Consider the following 13,695-nt stretch of genomic DNA (forward strand, 5'->3'; position numbering starts at 1 on the left):
AGACTTGATGCGGTACATGTGAACAGTAGCGCGTCGGAGCCGCGAGATAACGCTAGGAATCGCGATGCGCCACTGTCGCATTCGTGTAAACGCGGCTTCTGGTCCCTCGGGTTACCGTCCTGTCACTTTCAACACGTCACAACGCCCAACCAACCGACCAGTAAGCGTAAAGGGTTCAACGGTGTCTGCCGAAATGCATCAAGGTGCCTCACCTCTGCAACTGTCACAAGCGGCCGTACGCGTGACAGATCCGAAGAGGGCCACTCGCTGAGGCAGCGCAACTCGGCGCGCGACTGCGTGACGACCGCTTGAACGGCTGGATGCGCACAGACACGCGGCGTGTGTAGCGCTCCGACGTGGGTCCGCTAACTAGCTCGGATGTCAGCGCCGCGGCGCGCCATGCCAAGCGTAGAGCCTGTTTTCCTGAGCATCGCTGCTTGGGCAGAGCAGTATCAAGTTGCGCATTTCTGTTCATGCGTGGTCCTTCGGGTCTGTTAGTGACACCCCGATGATTCCTGATCAGGTAATTTCCATGCTACACTTACTCGACGCCGTTTAAGAAAAGGAATACAACATTGCCGAGATATGATCTGACAATATGGGCATACTTTGCGGGGAAAGCCATCTGGCAGAACAGTGCACGCGTTACACTTTTCGTCATTGAAAAAAAAGAAGATAGTTCTATGTTTCTGAGGGCACGAAAAATTTATCATGCCTTAAAATATAATTGAGATTGTAAACTGTCTCTATTATTGCGTGCTCTTTTCAAATTTATCTTTTACCAGAGCTTGTGCGCAAGGACTTGCGCATTATTCCTTGCCAGCTCTTTTTCCTTTGAACAACCGACTATGGCCATGCTCCTGGACATGAAAATGATCATGTTATGTAGTGTTCCCCTCTATCGCTCTTAATTCCTTTATTCGTGTCATGTTCGAGAAGAGCAAGTGCCTTCTTCTCAACGTAAACACTTTTTGCATGTACCAGTTAGAGACGACCTGATGTACAGTTGACACTTTCGTCCGAACCATTGGGCGCACATATACTTATACCCACTAATAATTAAGCGATCGCATACGAAAAAAAAAACACGTCCTAAACGTCAGAACTGTTCGGCACCTTTTTTTTAGATTTCTCAAGTGAACTACTTTAAAAAGCGGCTGGCGACGATTCTTACTCTGCTAAATTTCATGCGGGAATTGAACTCGCGTCCTTTGTCCGCTTTGTACGCTCATTGTCTGCCTCCTGTGGCACAGCTTGCCCGGCAGCAGAACGACCTCCGAACTAAGGTCTTGTTGTGAATCTGTGAAGCTGATATGTTCCCAGTAGATTTACGCGTTATTGCGACTTATTTGCTGCAGACAAGCTCCTAAAAGGCTCGTCCAGGCACAGGTTGCAACTGTTCGCTAATTGGCCACGAGTGAGCGGCGATGACTTGTTTTCGCCCCCGCTGCATGGTTTTTCACAGGTGCCTCGAAGTGCTACAGAGTTACTTTTTTACACTGCTGTATAGTACTTTCTGACATTTTTTTAAAGCTTCAGACGCCTATTGCGTACTTTTGTTTGCATGACAACATCGTGCAGCAGTTGCAAGCCTCCGCGGTTTTTTTTTTTTTTTTGACGCTATGAAGGCTTGAATGAGTAACTGAATAAGAACATTCAGATCTGGTCATTGTGGCGTTTGTCATAGTTTTCCGCGAAGCGCGTCAACTGTAGAATTCATTTTGCAACCACGAAACATCAACTGCAGTGACGATGCACATTGATACTGAGACCAAATGTGAATGTGCGCGTTACAGTGCACTAAGTGCCAGACATCTCGCCAGAGTATCCTGAGCACCTCACCACTCTTCCCGCGTAGAACCATGCACAACCTTTTGTTTCGCTATATTTCGGTTATTGCGCCCCTTTCGGGCTTCGCGCTTGCTGCAAAAACAATTGTTTCATCCTCGTGGTGAGCTCAGTTGCGCTGTTACACCCTGCTATTCCAGGAACTGAAAGGAAGTCTTACTATTAGGGCACAGGGAGGAGTTCGTTATGAGGAAAAGATAGTCTTATTTATACAGCCTCGCCTTCGGTGGAAACCTCAACCACGCAGTGAGGGAAGTGAAAGAAAATGGCGAAAGATATGCCCCAGCCTCGCCTTCGGCGGAAACCTCGACCGCGGCGGCTGCGTTTTTATGGAGGAAAAACGCTAAGGCGCCCGTGTGCTGTGCGATGTCGGTACACGTTAAAGATCCCCAGGTGGTCGAAATTTTCCCGGAGACCTCCACTACGGCACCTCTTTCTTCCTTTTTTTCTTTCACTCCCTCCTTTATCCCTTCCCTTACGGCGCGGTTCAGGTGTCCAACGATAAAAGAGACAGATACTGCGCCATTTCCTTTCCACAAAAAAAACAATTATTATTATTATTATTATTATTATTATTATTATTATTATTATTATTATTATTATTATTATTATTATTATTATTATTATTATTATTATTATTATTATTATTAAACCTCAACCACGCAGTCATGGAAGTGAAAGAAGATGGAGAAAGATATGCCGTAGTGGGGGGCTCCGGATTAATTTCGACCACCTGGGGTTCTTTAACGTACACTGACATAGCACAGCATATGGGCGCCTTTCGCATGTCACCGCCATCGAAATGCGCCCACCGCGGCCTAGATTCGATTCCGCGCCTGTCGCCTACTGTGGCCTTTAGTCTCTGACTATCTCGTAGGAGACGTTAAGCGACATATACACATTTGCACCGGAGGCTTGGTTATGCGTTCCCAATAACCCTTTATTCGACAGCGGGACACATGTGTCCCACTCGCTTAAAGTGCTGGCAAACGGAAAACGGTGCACCCATGTACAGTATTTTCACGTACTGAATATAATACCCAACTATCAAACAAACAATTCAGTGCGCTTTTAACTTTCGCTAATAAGCCTCCTTGGTGCTCTGCCTGTTTTACATGCGCAGGCGTGTACACAGTTGAAGGAGACCCATCCTGGCGGGAAAAAAAATTGAAAAATTGTTGAGCTTTGGAGCCTTTCCCATCATTTAACTGCCTCATAAACTTCTTGAAGCAAATTTCCATACTAATCCAAGTTGTCTTATACATGCAAAAGGGTGAGGTACATATATGTACCAAATTTGAGGTATTTTTACCTGTTTTTTTCTACAATACTAGTCGAAAGGGCTTGAAAGTGATCTCATTCAATTCCTATAGAGACATCCTGAGTGCAATTTTACTATTTGTATGCATGTGATTCATTCACGGAGTTTTTGCCTAAAGAGGGGTTAACATGACCACCAATTCTGGCGCTATGGTTTTTACAACATGCGCCACCCGTACGTTATGTTCAGTTAGCACGCTACAGATACTTGACATTACAACACGGTTACAGGGGACAACAATGGGGGCCACAAAGATAACAGAGCACGCATTCGAAGCTTTTGTTTAACCAGTCCACAAAGTGATTTTATACGATTCAGGCGCATTCCGTTTTTGTCCCCTGTAACCGCCCTGTGTAGAGCCACTCGCTAATTGAACAGAATGCACAACCAACTAGCCCCGACTGGTTGTTTGCTATAAGGATACTATGCGCACTCTAAATGCGCTAGATAACAGCTTACTCCATTTTTACTACTCTCTGTTTAGAATCCAAGATCCTGCACACCACTACGTGGTCAGCTGCGGTACTTGCAGCTCTCCGTAGAGTTCTTTGATTGAATGTTACGGAACACGCTGGAAATTTGGCAAATTGTGTAGCCCGGAGGCCTCGTCTGCACTCACCCCTTCTGCACAGACACAACAAATGGCGCTTGAAATCAGCGTTCACTACCCCGTGCCTGAGTGGGGAAGTCGACTCAATCACTTTTCAGTGGTTACGAGGTCACTGTGACGCCACTGGCAATGAATCCAGTGATTACGCTTCACAAATCTGCTTGCCTACTCCATGAGTATGATTAGTGACAGGTGAGTTTATGCGGCTTGCGTGGGCGTATGCTGCGAGACAGCGTCACGTTGTAGCGCGCACTGTATGCTGTCGTTGACAGGGTCGGACACGTCACAGCTGGCGCAAACCCTCCAGTTCCACACTTTCCTGACAATCGCTTCACACTTCCGCCTCCATCCTGTCTCTCCCAATTCGAAGCGACTCTTCTGTGTCAAGTGTGGCTCGTAATGGTTTTCTCGACAGCTAATTCTTTCTGCACGTCGGAATGGCTGATAGTGTTGGCTGCGACGTCACTGGTATTGAAGAAATTTTTTTTTTATTTTGCCAATGTAGCGGAGAGATACGGTCTCTCTCTAGCGCGTCGGTACGGTCAGGACGCTCCTGCGTTTCCGGCGAGGGAGTTGTCGAAACCCTTTCTCTCCGGACTATCGAAAATCAGTTCCGCTGCCGCGTCCGCCCTGCTAGCGCAGGGTGCACGTGACAGTCTCGAGAGCAATATGGTGGCTTCCAGGAAGCCCTTATTGCAAAGGTCTATATACTCTAAACACGAATACGCCTATATAAGAATAAAAAGGAAGTAACCTGTCCTCTGGCGCATTTCCTTTCGTAAAAGAGAGGGCGCTAGAGGGCAGCTTACTTCCTTTTTACTCCTTTTATGTTTAGAGTGTATAACCAGCGGTGCCTTGCCCGCAGCTTAATTGGTTCCTGTCCTTTCATTCATTAAGCCTGTTATACTTAGTGGCACAGGCAGGGGCATATTGGTTTACATTCTTTTTCTGGCTGCCCCACCATACTTTTTGTCCTTTCATTCTTTTAACACAGGCATTAGCTTATTGGTTTACGTTTTTTTATGGCAGCTCCACCATACTTTTTGTCCTTTCATTCTCCTTTTTTCTTCCACCCATTGCGTGACATCCGTCAGCGTAGCGTAACTTCAATTTCAGTTTATTAATATGACTTGTAATACAAAATACGACCATCAGTAATAGTAGAGAAGAGGGTCCCAGAGAGTCACTAACTGAAACGGGACCCTTGATTAGGTGTTGAAAAGTGAAAGGACACATCTAAACAAAACAGCAATAAACACAACTGTAAATTGCAAGGGGCGAAAAGAAGAAAGTATCGTATTGAATACACATATAAAGGAATGCAGCAAATACCAAAGAAAACACGTTAAAATGAAATTACTTATGCATGTTATAGAAAGATAAATGAACAGGAATCATAAATCGGAGCATTCCGGAGCCCTCCACTACGGCACCTCTCTCTTCCTTTCTTCTTTCACCCCCTCCTTTACCCTTCCCTTACGGCGCGGTTCAGGAGTCCAACGATGTATGAGACAGATACTGCGCGATTTCCTTTCCCTTAAAACCAATTATTATTATTCATACTGAATAGCAGAAAAATAAAATATTATGAGAAATAGGAGTGCAACATATACCGAATACAATTCGTTAACGGCGAAACTGCATAAAACTGATGCAGAAAAAAATGAATACCTGTCATATATCAAAGCATTCACAGTCCATAGCAAGGAACAAATACCATGAAAAAGGGTCGCCATATGTCGGATAGTAAGGTGATAATAAAAAATTTGAGATCAGGTTTAACTCTGTGTAATGATGTTATTTTCTGTAATATAAACGGCCTTTTCATAATTTTATTGCACAAAATGGAGAATCCACTTCTTCATAATTAGTTTGTCATTTAGGATATTAGCAGCAAACATAGTGGAGTTGAGATTTGTTTGTAGACGGCAATAGTATGTTCTGCCCTAGGCAACTATGCCATAACTGATATGACTATGACTGAAAGCGAAATATAACGGCAACAACTCATGAATTTTCCTGCAAAGACGTTTCGGTTCTCGCACATTTTGGTGCCGCATCTATGAAAATCGTCGTCTTCGAACGTCTGGCGACTACTCGACTGGGGCAGCCATCACTTTTTTTTTAAATATTCAAAGCTACTTCTATCACTTGCTCGTGCTAGCTGCATACGCAGATCAGGACCAGAATGAAGAGTGCATTTGGCTGACCTTCTCGGCTCATGAATATCAGCTTATCAACATCCCTCAGGAGGAAAGTATGAAGGAATAGCATCTTGCCATTACTCATTTAAGGAGCAGAAGCTTGGACACTAAAAAGAATTGCTTGAAATTTAATTGCGGACATTACGGTGAGCTGTTGAAAAGAAAACTATATGTGTTACTTATGGGACAGGAAGAGAGCACTGTGGGTTGGGGAACAACATATCATATCAGCTAGTGATATGCTGGCTGAAGTCACGAAGAGAATATCGACATAGTCAAGATATGCAATGCGGAGAAAACAATTTGTGGTCCCTTAGGCTAGCGTAGCGGATCCTAAGAGAGGCAAAACATAGTAAGAGGCGGCGGAAAGGTGGGTGGGCGGATGAGATTAGGAGGTTTGCGGGGTTAAGGTGGCCACAGATGGCGCAGGGCAGGGTTATAATTGGAGAGATATGAAAGAGGCACTTATCCTTCCGTGGACGTAGTAAGATTGATGGTGATGATGATTTACGTGGGGATACACCCCGCCCAATGAGTAATATTTGAAGCGGACAACACTGCAAACGATTTTCCCATCTCAAGTATCAGGTAATCGACCAGATCTCGGTCTCCTATTCCCTCGGCTTCTGTATTGGCGCATATTTGGTAAGTGGGCGGGGTGGGGCGTGGAGCCAAACAGCGCTTCAGTACCGAAGCGATCAAAACGTGTCTTGTGGGTGTCTACTGAACGCATGGCATCGCCGTCCAACCCAAGAGTGGGCTGCACTATCTGTCCTGGCGGCGTGCGAAGAAATAGACTCTCTACGGAGTTTGAGCTCCGGGCCGAAGGAGGTGCGGTCTGTTTTTGCCGCGTGCGTGCGCTTTGACTACGAGAAAATTAACAACATTAACTGTACATGCATTTATTACTCAGACAGGCATACGATACAGAATACAGGCACAGAGTCGCACTCGTTCAGCTAAGACGCACCTGGCGCCCACTGCAACCCGGGAACGGGCCGCAGCAGATGCACGGTGGACAAGGGTTCAAGCGCGCAGGCCGGTGCGGCAGAAAAAACTCCGGCGCGAACCGACGCCGACTCGGGTCAGCGGCGGCTGGTACTCGGCGAGTGTCGTCTGACGCTCGCAGGTTCCGCAAAGGCAGGCTGCGCGACGCTACCTTCACGCGTAGGCAGGGCAATCGAGACAAAGCGCGGGAATTTCCGTCTGCAAAGGTCTCGGGGACAGAGAAAAACGGTCGCTCTCTTACCTTGCCGCTGGCGTCGGGCGCCGCGCCCCGCAACCGTGGCTGGCTTTGCTCAGACTCTCCCACGCGCCCGCGGTCAGACCCCGAGAAAGGGCAACTTTCGCGCCTATGTATACGTCACGATCCGCGGCCCAATGGCAGGACTGCGTAGCATGATTCCTCGGGACGAGGCCGCGGCGGCCGGAGAGCCCAGCAGGACGGGAACGACGTCCGGAGCAGATATGTCTGCTCTGGACGACGCGCGCGTCTCGCTTAGCTTCGCGGGACTTCAAGGGAATAAATAGCGAAGGCTGCGCCCGGTAGACGCCGCCAGTATTCCCACACTCTTCAGCTGCACGCCTCACCGTTCCTGCCCCTTCTGCCCGCGCTAAGAAACATCTATTTTCCCTAGCCCCCTTCCCGCGATGTGAAGGTCTGGGTCCGCCCATGCGTGGTCTTGGCACCGTAGCCAAAAATTCTGGCTTCCACGCAAAGATAGCAAAGTCGCGCCTCAGAACCCAAATGGTGGCGTTCTAATCGCCGAGCGCAGGTTTCATTAGCTGACGAATATAGATATGTGATACCTCAATGTATGCACTGATATTTTTCTGACAAGAAAGATTATGATTTCAGGCGACCGTGCATACAAAGGTCCGAATAGGGAAATGTCCGTGCAGCGCACTGTACGCACCCAGACGTCGGACCCCAACTATTTAATTGGAAACTGGATGCGAATTCGTAAACTTACGTGTCATCCACATCGCATTGTTTTATCTCTATTCTTGAGTGCTTTGTTCAAGGGCTAAGAATTTTTTTTTTCTGCATGCGAGAAAGTGCGTTATACTCACATAAATTCTTTGCGTCGACTGCAAAGCCAGCTACACTGACTTAACCAAGGACCTGACGGAAAGAATAAGAGAAGACAAAAACGATTCCCGCACTCCCTAAGAGAACCCAGTGCGGCCACAGAACATTCGGAGGATAAATGCCATAAAATCAGCTTCCAAGACATTATAATTCTGTAAACTGCCGTGAAAGGTGTCCTACTTCAGTCTTGCCGCATCCAAAACACAGCAAACAATTTAAATCGTTTACGATGTGGCCTTCCGTCAGTGTTTGCTCACGGACTTTATTCCACAACTCGAAGACACGCAAAAAAAAAAAACAGAAAAATATTACGAGGACGCTTGATTAAGATTGTGCGATGACAGTGCATTACCATTAGGTGCATCTTCTTCCTGCCTTTAATTGCTTCTCTACTGCTTTTTGTCTTCTCTTCATGTTTTCTTGTGTACTTTATCATGTCTTTCTTGTGCAACTTTGCTGAGCTCTTTTCTGAGCTATTCGTAGTCGTTTTCATTTTTGCTAAATCATTCGTGGCCGTTATTAGTCATTGTCAGTTTTACAAAGTATTTTGTTTTGTTCTTCCCCTGGCAGCCCCCTTCGGTCATCTCTCTCCTCTCCCCTCGAAGTGGAGAGGGTTATGTGCCTCTCTCAACACTTCCGCCTGCCAACCGTGACAGGTGGCAGGCAGCAAGTGTACACAGATCTGCACCACCGCGTTCCGGACACTATTCTTCGCCGTGGGGCTTCTAATGTTAATGCAAAACAGCTCGTAACAGAAGACGCGAGCAAGCCAACCCCCTCACAGCCCTACAACCTTCCACCATGAATCACCGTCGTAGGACTCACGTCTATCGCCTCCCCTCCTCCGCATCCTTAACGAGCTCCCACCTATGCCCCCTCCACACCTTCTCTTTAAATTTAAGGATGCACACCGGACTGGCCGCTGTCACCTTCTGAAAGGTCTGGTTTTTCTTTGGAGACCATGTTCCAGGTTTCAGACGGACAGTCCTGTCAAACTGTTTAGTTTTCATTTTTAAAATACCCATACGACGCACATGTAACATTCTTGTCTCTATATCAGTTATAAACCACGGGACAGCATTGTGAAGTGAATGCTATTGAGCTGGATTTTTTTTTATGTTTCAAACTAAAGAAACTAATTAACAACTTTAGTGAGAGTTGTTCGACCAACATATGGGCGGCTCTTTTTTTTTAATTTAAGTATTAACTAAGACGGTTCAGTTGTCGGAGCCGGCTACTCCTCTCGTAATTTATTCTTAGTGACAACTGAATATAGACAACAAAAAAAAAACGCTACCACAACCCCGAAGGGAAGAAATCGGGTTTCGTCGACCTTTTACGCCTTAGATATCGATATACTGTCATCTAAAATTATTTGCTTCTTTCAAGGTTTTAGCCGCTTACTCTTTCCGTGCTTAGTCTTATAATTTCGACGGGTCCCTCTTTATTGGGCATGCTGTCGTATCCCAAGCGGGGACAAAATATTGCGCCATAAATGATAACTTCAATATTATTGTTGGGGCTAGAAAGAAAAAGGGCCTAATTAACTCTAAGGAATGACCAATTCGGCTTACGTCTGCGCCACACTTATTGCGGAGCCGCCCCTTTTCGCGTGCAAATTCACGCTTGGATAAGACGAACGTAGGCATACTCACGCATACGCACTAGAAAACATTAGGCAAATAAAAGATATTGAAGATAAGCACAGAAAAATAGGCACTCATCTCCAAATCTGTAATAAACTTACTCATGACTCACGTTCTATAGACACTTAGAGATGTCGAAATGCAACATGTCCGGTTCATTTATCAGTACTGTGATATGGGGTGGGACGTTGTGGGACGTTCTCTTACGCATCTCTGAAGCCAACGTGTGCGGTACTTTTATCGGCGCCATGTTAAGTGGGTCGCACGTAGGGCGTCCTCTTGCTCACGCTTATATAGCATCAGAATATCTGCGAGCAATCATTTCCTATCGGTCGGCGGCGGAAACAGGCTATCTTGCATCGGGCATGCGACCAAAGGGCACGTTGAAGTCGTCCATGGATAAATGCAACGAGGCCGAATAGTTTCACAGAGAACTTTTTCATGTATCTCACTATATAGGGCGGAACTTCACTAACCGGACGCGACGCAGTATATGTGGCGTGGAGAGAATCAGCGCTCTGACAGAAGGGCAATATACTCTGTTACAGTTCCGTTTGCTGAGTACACCGTAATGCTTTCATGGCGATTATTTCTAAACAATAGGCCCGGTGTGAATGGGGCGAAAATTCTTCGTAGAATTTGTTGCTCTATGATTTTGCGGTATGCGTTGCTGTTCTGCGCACAGGCGCAGTTTTGATTCGTCTTTGCAAAGGTATCCTTTCTTGCAACTCAGTCAATGTTAAATAATTTATTTTGGTATTTAAGAATGCTGAGACTGCCAAAATGTCTGCCGGAAATATTCTGCCCCGGTTTCAAAAGATGCACTGCCACGACATCGCCGCTTATTTTTCATACATTTGTGAAAAATAAATAGCAAATAGATATAACAAATCAACGCCTACGCTATGTCTCGCAACGCATTAAACTCGGCGAGTGCTGTGATATGTGCGTGCGCGCTGTGCAGCTTTCTGCGGCTTGTGAAGATTGCGAACGCCATTGCAAGATCAAGGCTGCACGAATAGCTATAGCTGTCCCCTCCCGTCTTCCACCGTGCTTTCTCTCACCCGCTGCTTGCTGCGAGAGCAACGCTACCTAGAGTCAGTAGTCTACACGGACGCAGAAAATTACCGATACCAACGCAAAACGATCGTCGTTGTAACAGACGAAGGAGGGAAAGAAATAATCAGCGCAATGATAAAAAACCAAAGCATAGAGGCAGCTGAAGAAGCCGCCATTGCTCTCGCGATATCGCACGGCAACGCAACAGGACAAAACCTCACTATACTGACGGACTCCAAACAAGCATGCAGAAGCTACACAAGAGGCAGGATCGACAGCATCGCCAATCATACTCTACACACGACGAGAAGACACATAAACACTAAACATGGTATAGTATGGGTTCCGGGACATGAGGGGATGTGGGACAACGTGGCAGGAGACGAGTTAGCTCGAGGGTACGTCAACCGAGCAGACTCAGCACTGCACCACGGGCGCCTTTGACCCTGTTACTCCCCCGTACTCAGATCTACATACTCGATCACTGCAGGGGCCAGTGGAAACGCTATCCAGCACAACACAAAAAGCTAACCAAAGAGGAGGCGGTAGACTGGCGCAGACTACAAAACGATACCTACCCGCACCTGCACAAACTACACAAGATTTTCCCTACACAATATGTAGACGAATGTCCGTGGTGCCAGGGTAAACCTACACTAGAGCATGTCACATGGACCTGCCCTAAGGCAGACTTAGAGCTTAGAATAGACCACCTGAGCGTGACGCATGCAGTGGGAGCACCTGCTGGCCAGCCAGGACGAGGAAGCGCAACGATTTATCGTACGCCGAGCCACGATGGCAGCAGTCAAGAGCAGAATCCTGGACCAAGGATCAACCACGGCGCCCAGTGGCCCGTAAGGGTAAAGAACACTTTAAATTTGTCACAAATAAAGTTTTTTCATCCATCCATCCATCTAGGTGGCGTCGGCGAGAACCGAGCTCACCGCCGCTGCTGCAGTTCCCCTACACCCTCACGTTCACTCACTGTCCCTCACCCGAGCACGGCCGACGTGCGTGTATCGCGTGACGTCGCATATATAGCTCTTGCTGTAAAATAAAAGAAAACTATAAAGGAGGGGGAAGATAGCGTTTGAGGAAGTTGTTATTATCTCCAAACTTCGGAGAATGCAGAAATAAAACAAAAACGAAACGAAGAAAGGCAGTCAGCGAAAGCGAGTGATTCACTCTACGCTTATACTGCACACTTATAGTGCAGAGTCCACACCTCGCATCAGCTGCCTGCACGATATGCACCCGGTGAACTTTTGCGCTGTGGGTGCGCCGCGGCTTGCAGTGGAGAACGAAGAGATCGGCCAGCGAGGTAACCTAACTCAGAAGCTAACACCTGAGTCGCTGCCACTCCCGTTATATGCATCGTCCAGAAGCGTAGAACGATATAAGCTATACTTGCCGAACTTTGCTGCATAAAACACGCTGAAGACTCGCTGGTTCTGAAGCCTGAAACGCGCTTTGGCTCATGTATCTATGAACAACGGGGCTGTGTGCTACTTATTGTTCACGAACGAGCCTGCAATTCGGGCCTGGATACATAATGGTATATATTGAGAAGATAATGGCGCATATATCAAGTCACTGATGCTGTCAATAGAGTCCTTATAGAAGGCTGGTGGAAATGGGCTGATTACAGTCTGACTCGCTTTGGCATAATATGATTACACATCGCCTATAGAAACAACTGAAGGAGAACGGTAAACATTCGTCCTCATCGTTTCCTGCTCCTGTAGCTAAACCTGTAACGTCACAACAAAGTTATGTAAACAAACGAGTCACAAGAAGCATATCCATATTACGCCGGGCACGGCGCAACTGTAAATAAACTCGGCTATCGTTCTCAAAACCCAGGTTTTAAAAGGCATGCACGGAAAAAAGAAACAATTAAAGGTTAGCAGAAAGTGTAGTGTGAGGCAGGATGAATGCGCGTTCACCAGATGACTAACTCGATACAGAACGCCTGTGAGCACATGCTGCGTATATACGTGCATATACGGTGTACTATTCGGGCTATTGTCTATTCACATGTCTCTGTATATCGATGACATTCGGAGAGTGAAATGTCATAGTCTACGCGTTTTCGTGCCCGCAGTTTTCTAAGAAGCCATTAAAATCACCACTCGAGTACAATCTGGCGCATGATAATGGCACGTAATAGTTATGTCGATTTAACGAGAAAGAAAATGAAATAACATTGTGCGACCACTGTTATTTTGTCTTTCACTGCGTCAATATGATCGCTCTGATATACTGGCCTGTTGCCAAGGGCGCATGCGGATCGATGAGCATTTGAGCACTGCGCTGCAAAGGGTATTTTATTCCTCACAAACGTTTATCAATAAATGGCAGTCAATGAACTGCTGATGGCAATTTTTATACGAATTTTTATATGACCACTTATATGTGGTCATATAAGTACAGGCATATATGCTCGTCGAATGTTAAACAGCAAAGGGCAGCTAGAAACGAAATTTTTGGTCTGTACTCACCACTGGCCTCTCCGTCTTTCGTGCCAGGCAGCAAGGCGCACAGGGTCGAGATAACGGCGCCGGTTTGAGTGCGCAGCGTATGGACGCTGATAAGCACCGTCACGTCCATAGGGGGCGGCCGCTGTTCCAGATATGCACCGACTGATGAGATGCTTATGGTGTGCATGCCCGAATATTTGCATCTTATCTACTGGCCTGCAGGTATGCAGCCCAATAACCACGCCAACCTTCTTCAAGCAGCTCGCCAAAGCTCATGTTTCTGCTTTGCAATGCGATGTTATTGTTGTCGGTTTTCTCTGATAGCCATAGGCACACTTGTTTGCTTTCCTTTTTTGAAATAAGTCTTTGTAGAGTTAAAGCTACCGTCACCCAATCGAACCAAGAATTCATGTGGCAGCTAGGTTTAGACTGAGA

The 13,695-nt window shown here is 46.6% G+C and overlaps 1 long non-coding RNA gene across 1 annotated transcript in view; it reads right to left on the reverse strand.

Moving 5' to 3' along the window:
• Nucleotides 1-13,497, reverse strand: part of LOC144125457 (uncharacterized) — a 16,459-nt gene extending 2,962 nt beyond the window's left edge. Inside the window, exon 1 of the long non-coding RNA XR_013313384.1 lies at nt 13,282-13,497. This is a non-coding gene — a long non-coding RNA (uncharacterized LOC144125457). The remainder of the gene's footprint in view (nt 1-13,281) is intronic.
• Nucleotides 13,498-13,695: the final 198 nt, after the last annotated feature.

Source organism: Amblyomma americanum, chromosome 3, assembly GCF_052857255.1.
Source record: "Amblyomma americanum isolate KBUSLIRL-KWMA chromosome 3, ASM5285725v1, whole genome shotgun sequence".
Classification (NCBI taxonomy): Eukaryota; Metazoa; Arthropoda; class Arachnida; order Ixodida; family Ixodidae; genus Amblyomma; species Amblyomma americanum.